A 6,193-nucleotide genomic window follows, 5' to 3' on the forward strand; every position below is an offset into this window, starting at 1 on the left:
ATGTAAATATGGTTCCCCGAAGGGAACAAGATGCTGCATCGGATAATGTTTGGGAACCCCTGCAGTGTGACCATACTCTGAATCACATGTGTAATCAGTCCAGCTGAAAGGCGAGAGGTCATAGGTGGGTATGTAGCGACCAGGAAGCTATAAAAGCATGTGAGGTGTATTATGGCTGGCTCATGGCCAAAACAAACAAAGGAACCATCCACCAAAGTTTATTACATTATTCTAGGGGATTTACATAATATACCACAAAGTTAAACCACAACTAGAAAAAGTCCAAGAAAACCACAACCAATATATCCAGTCAATGAGGCAATCCAGCAGGTGGAGATGATGTCACTTCTCCACTTCTCACTCATTCTGGTAACCGGAATACTTTTACCTGCTTCCTAATTAGAAAAGGGGATCCTCATCTTTCCTGCACCCTACAAGAGAACAAGAATTTAAAAAAAAACATATACATACACACACACACCTATAACACCTCCCCCCTTAAAAAAAGAAGATCCTTACCAAGGACCGCAGTACTGTGTCTTCTCAATCTGAACCAACCCTCGCAACTCCAATAGCAGCAGATGATTTTGGTTCTAACTTAGAATGGTTCAGTTCCCTATCTGTCGGTCACTACGAGTTATGTCGAATGACATATGGGGTCTCACTTGGGAGGCCAATCATCTCTGAATTTAAGAGAAAACGCCAATGAAATTTGGCTAGTGGATTAACATACCTGAGCCACTCCCCGTGCCTACGGGTATAAATAGGGTGACAGGTGCATCCACTTATTAGATTTTTGCTTCGAAGACGAGTGGTTGTATGAAAGCTGTTATACTTCACAAAGCCATTCATCTGCTGTGTCGGGAAGCTGTTCTGGTTGGCGGTACGGTGCAAACAGCGGTGTCCCTTTCAGCAATTCCCCTGGGCGCTTCAACTAAGAGAGCAGATTTCCTAAAAGAGCAAATTGCGGACGATTTGCGTCTTTTTCAAGACGCCGTTTCGTCCGCGTCCTTCTGGATGCGGTCGATTCCTGTTCTCTGACAACGGTCACCCCTTCCGCAGTGTTTGTCCTGTGGGGCTGCTGGGTGATTTTGCTGGGCTGTCTTATGGCAGTCCCAACGGGTTATTCAGTTTACCACCGGGAATCAGATGTCGATTGCAGCATCGGGGATGGGCTGTTGACCTCTGTGGATGAAGATTCGGCGGGGCTGGCCCCCTCGGGTGTTGTAGCCACTGCCGATTGGACCCAGAGTTGACAGCCGTGCTTGCCCGGGCAGCTGTGAGCATCAGGATGGAGGTGAATGCACCGCCCAGCCCTGAGTGCTCATGGCTGTTTGATTGGTTCTCGGTGTGGAGCGCAACTCACAACCGCGTTTTACTCTGGTTCCTTTCTTCCCGGATGTGCATGGGGAAGTGATGCAGTCGTGGATGGCCCCTTTTTACGGCCGGAAGCAGCTCATTTCATTCCTCCGTCCTCACTACCCTCGATGGCGGGGCAGCTAGGGGTGCGTTGACATCCCCCAGCAGGAGAGTGCGATTGCGGTGCACTTGTGTCCGCAAAACGCCGCCACTGGGAGGGATAGTCCGCGCCTCTCACGCAAGGCCTGTAAGCTGTCAGACGCGCTCACTACCAAGGCTTACAGTGCTGCGGGCCAAGCTGTCTCTGCTTTGCATGCCATGGCTATCCTGCAAACCCAGCAAGCCAAGGCTTTAACAAATGCACGAGGGTACGACCAACCCGAGGTTGATGCAGGAGCTGCGCATGGCGACTGACCTCCCCCTTCCGGGTGATGGAAGTCACAACGCAGTCCCTCAGGAAGGCGATGCCCACTCTGGTGGTCCAGTAGTGCCGTTTCAGGTTCAGCTTGGTCTGTATGAGAGACATTGACAAAGTGCACTTTCTCGATGCTCCCATATCCCAGGCTGTCCTGTGTTGCGACGCTGTCAGGGGCTGTGCCCAGTAGTTCCTGAAGGAACTATAGCAGACTGAGGCCAGGCAGCACATCTCGCCACGATGTGATCCTCTGGTTGCCACCATTCCGTCGCAGGCAGTGCCTCAGCCTGCTCGTCGCCATGGGCGCCCCCCTACGTCCTCCACATCAGCTCCGCCCCGTGCTAAGAGTTCTTCGAGGCCGGCGCGTCGAGCCCCGCGCAAGAGAGCGGCGCCCCCCGTGTTACTCCTGGCTGCGAAGTCCTCAAAGAAGTTGACTAAGCGGCCCTGACACGGGCAACTCGGAGAGGTGGGAATCTGCTCTTCAGGAGCTGGCAACGACAGCGCCACTCCTTCCCCCGGAGGAGGGCCGGGTGGAAAATCTTCAGTTTATGTTTCTTTCTGTTCCGCCGCTGGTCAAATGGCCAGTGGCACCCACTTATTCAATGAAAGAGCAATTTCCCTTTCCTCCGAGTTGCAAGGCTCGTGGGTTGACAATGAGCGACGCTCAGCCTCCTCATTCTCACCCACGACGCCCCCTTCCGCCAGCGGTTAAGAGGTCGCGGTTCGGAGACGCAACACCTCTCCACGCGTCTCTGGCCAGTTCCTCCGGGAACACAGGGAGTGTGGCTTTGATGACTCAGGACGCGATGCCTTCTGGGCCATCCGACACAACTCCCCATCGCTGCACCACTGCGGGTATGTCGACTGTCCCTTTGGTGCCACTTGTCTGGAGTTTGGGAGCATGGCATCCCAAAGTTCAATGGCATCCTCGCGACTTCGGTGGCAGTCCGGGATGCCTCTGTCTTGCGTGAGGAGATTGCTGTCCTGCTGGCGAAGGATGCAATCGAGCCGGTCCCTCCAGCCGAGATGAGGACGGGGTTTAACAGCCCTTAATTCATCGTACCCAAGAAAAGCGGTGGCCTTCGGCCTATCCTGGATCTGCGAGTCTTGAATCGGGCCCTGCTTAAGCTCCCGTTCAAGATGCTGACGCTGAAACGCATTCTCAAATGTGTTCAGCCCCAGGACTGGTTTGCAGCGATCGACCTGAAAGACGCGTACTTTCATGTCTCAATCCTCCCTCGCTACAGACCGCTCTGCGGTTTGCATTCGAGGGTCAGGCATGGCATTACAATGTATTCCCCTTCGGGCACTCCCTGTCCCCCCGTGTCTTCACGAAGCTCACGGAGGGCGCCCTTGCCCCACTCTGGGAAGTGGGCGTCTGGATCCTCAACTATCTCGACGACTGGCTCATTATGGCCCAGTCCCGAGAGCAGTTGTGCGATCGCAGGGAACTGGTGCTCCGGCACCTCAGTCAGTTGGTGTTTCAGGTCAACCGAGAGAAGATCAAGCTCTCCCCTGTGCAGAGAATCTCATATCTCGGTATGGAGTTAGACTCGGTGAGTATGACAGCACGGCTCACCAGCGAGCGTGCCCAGTCAGTGCTGAACTGCCTGAGTTCTTTCAGAGGCAGGACAGTGGTACCACTGAAACACTTTCAGAGGCTCCTGGGGCATATGGCATCCGCAGCCGCAGTCACGCCACTCGGGTTGCTTCATATGAGGCCACTTCAGCACTGGTTGCACTCCCGAGTACCGAGATGGGCATGGCGCCGCGGCACAAATCGTGTCACCATCACACCGATGTGTCACCGCCTATTCAGCCCCTGGTCGGACCTTGCCTTTCTACGGGCCGGCGTGCCCTTAGAACAACTGTCCCGGCACGTTGTTGTCACAACAGATGCCTCCAACTCGGGCTGGGGCGCGACATGCAACGGGCTGGCAGCTTCAGGGTCCTGGACAGGACCTCGACTGCTTTGGCACATCAACTGTCTGGAGTTGCTGGCAGTGCATCTAGCTTTACGACGGTTTCGTCTGCTGTTGCTGGACAATCACGTGTTGGTCCGCACGGACAACACTGCGGCTTTTTCATAAATCAACCGACAGGCCGGTCTACGATCACATCGCATGCCTCAACTTGCCCGCCATCTCCTCCTCTGGAGTCAGACGCGGCTCAAGTCGCTGGGCGCTATCCACATCCCGGGGGAGCTCAATCGTGCAGCCGATGCGCTCTCATGACAGCTCACTTTCCCCGGGGAATGGCGACTCCATCCCCACACGGTCCAGCTGATCTGGAGTCGATTAGGGGAAGCCCAGGTAGACCTGTTTGCTTCCCACGAGTCCTCCCACTGCCAGCTGTACTATTCCCTGTCCCAGGCCCCCCTGGGCACAGATGCACTGGCACACAGCTGGCCTCGGGCTTTACGCAAGTATGCGTTTCCCCCAGTGAGCCTGCTCGCACAGACACTGTGCAAGGTCAGGGAGGACGAGGAACAGGTCCTGTTGGTTGCGCCTTACTGGCCCACCCGGACCTGGTTTTCGGAACTCATGCTCCTCGTGACAGCCCCTCCCTGGCGCATCCCCCTGAGGAGGGACCTCCTCTCTCAGGGGCTTGGCATCTTTTGGCACCCCAGTGGTGGTGGACACTATCACTCAGGCTAGAGCCCCTCTACGAGGCAGGCCTATGCTCTGAAGTGGAGTCTGTTCACGAATTGGTATTCTTCTCACCAAGAAGACCCCCGGAGATGCTCGGTCGGAGTCGTGCTTTATTTCCTGCAAGAAAGGCTGGAGCGTGAGCTGTCACCCTCCACCTTGAAAGTGTATGTGGCTGCCATTGCAGCCCATCAAGATGCAGTGGACGGCCGGTCCCTGGGGAGGCATGACCTGATCGTTAGTGTTCTGAGGGGTGCCTGGGGATTAAATCCACCTAGGACACCCCTGATTCCCTCCTGGGACCTCTCTATCGTCCTGGCCGGACTTCAGAGGGGTCCCTTTGAGCCGCTAGATTCAGTCGAGCTTCCTGTCTCTTGAGACAGCACTTCTGATCGCGCTCACTTCCATCAAGAGGGTCGGGGACCTCCAAGCATTTTCGGTAAGTGAAGAGTGCCTTGTGTTCGGGCCGGCCTACTCTCACGTTGTCCTGAGACCCCGGCCTGGATACGTGCCCAAGGTTCCCACCACTCCCTTCCGAGACCAGGTGGTGAACCTTCAAGCGCTGCCCCTGGAGGAGGCAGATCCAGCCTTGTCGTTGCTGTGTCCCGTAAGAGCACTTCGCATATACGTGGACCGCACCCAGAGCTTTAGAAGCTCTGAGCAGCTCCTGGTCTGCTTTGGAGGTCAGCAGAAGGGGAAGGCTGTCTCTAAGCAGAGGTTGGCCCACTGGATAGTGGATGCCATCACCTTGGCTTACCATTCCCAAGGCGAGCCGTGCCCCCTGGGGGTGCCTCTCTGGCTGACATCTGTCGAGCTGCGGGCTGGGCGACACCTTACACCTTTGCGAGGTTTTGCAACCTCCGTGTAGAGCCAGTTTCTTCCCGTGTGTTGGGTAACCGGTAATTGGCGGGAAGGGCTGGCTGGGTGTCACGCTTGCTGCGCCATTCCCCCTGACACAGGGATGTGAGCGCCTTTCTTCTCCCAGTAGAGTTCCCCGGTTGGCGTACCCTGGTCGAGCATCCTCCAGCACCCTCGGCAGTCAGACTTGGCGGAGCAGTCTGTCGCCAGGCCCAGTACTGGCGTTAGCATGCCCGGAGTTCCGGTCAGCCCCTGTACTGGGCTAGGTGTTCATATGGCTTGGTTCCCTACGGGTAATCCCATATGTGTATTCTTCCACGGTAAGGTTTCCCTCTTGGCAAACCCGTGTCTTCCCTTGACAGACCCGTTCTGTCAGTCTCTTCTGGCAGCCATTCCATCCCTACTCCAAGGTAAGACCCCTTCCATATGTAGTACTGCCCCCTGGGTCAGTCCATATCGGTATATCCACATGTCACCTCCCTACGGGTAGGATGTGGTCTCCGTAGCAACCTTTTCCTAAGGCTCGCTTCCCCATTGTCTTGCCAAGCTGAAAGAACAAATAGGGAAGATTTGAAGCAATCTTTCTCTTAAGGTTGAAATCCCTTCCATTAACTTTATGTGGGCGGAACAGCAGCGTGGCCTTCTCCAGCAGCGATGTACTCACCCTTTGGCCCCTTCGGTACCAGGGTCAGTGAATTTGCACTGGGGCTTTGGGAGGGTTACAACCTTAAGCGTAGCTTTTGTGGCACACCAGGGCTTGTCAACAATTGCAGCGCCACAGAGTTGTGACGAGGTTCAGGTTGTGGCGTTTTCCATAGGACCCCATATGTCGACATAACTCGTAGTGACCGACAGATAGGGAACGTCTCGGTTACGTCCGTAACCCTCGTTCCCTGATGGAGGGAACAGAGAC

This window comes from Carassius auratus, chromosome 22 (assembly GCF_003368295.1).
Source record: "Carassius auratus strain Wakin chromosome 22, ASM336829v1, whole genome shotgun sequence".
Lineage (NCBI taxonomy): Eukaryota > Metazoa > Chordata > Actinopteri > Cypriniformes > Cyprinidae > Carassius > Carassius auratus.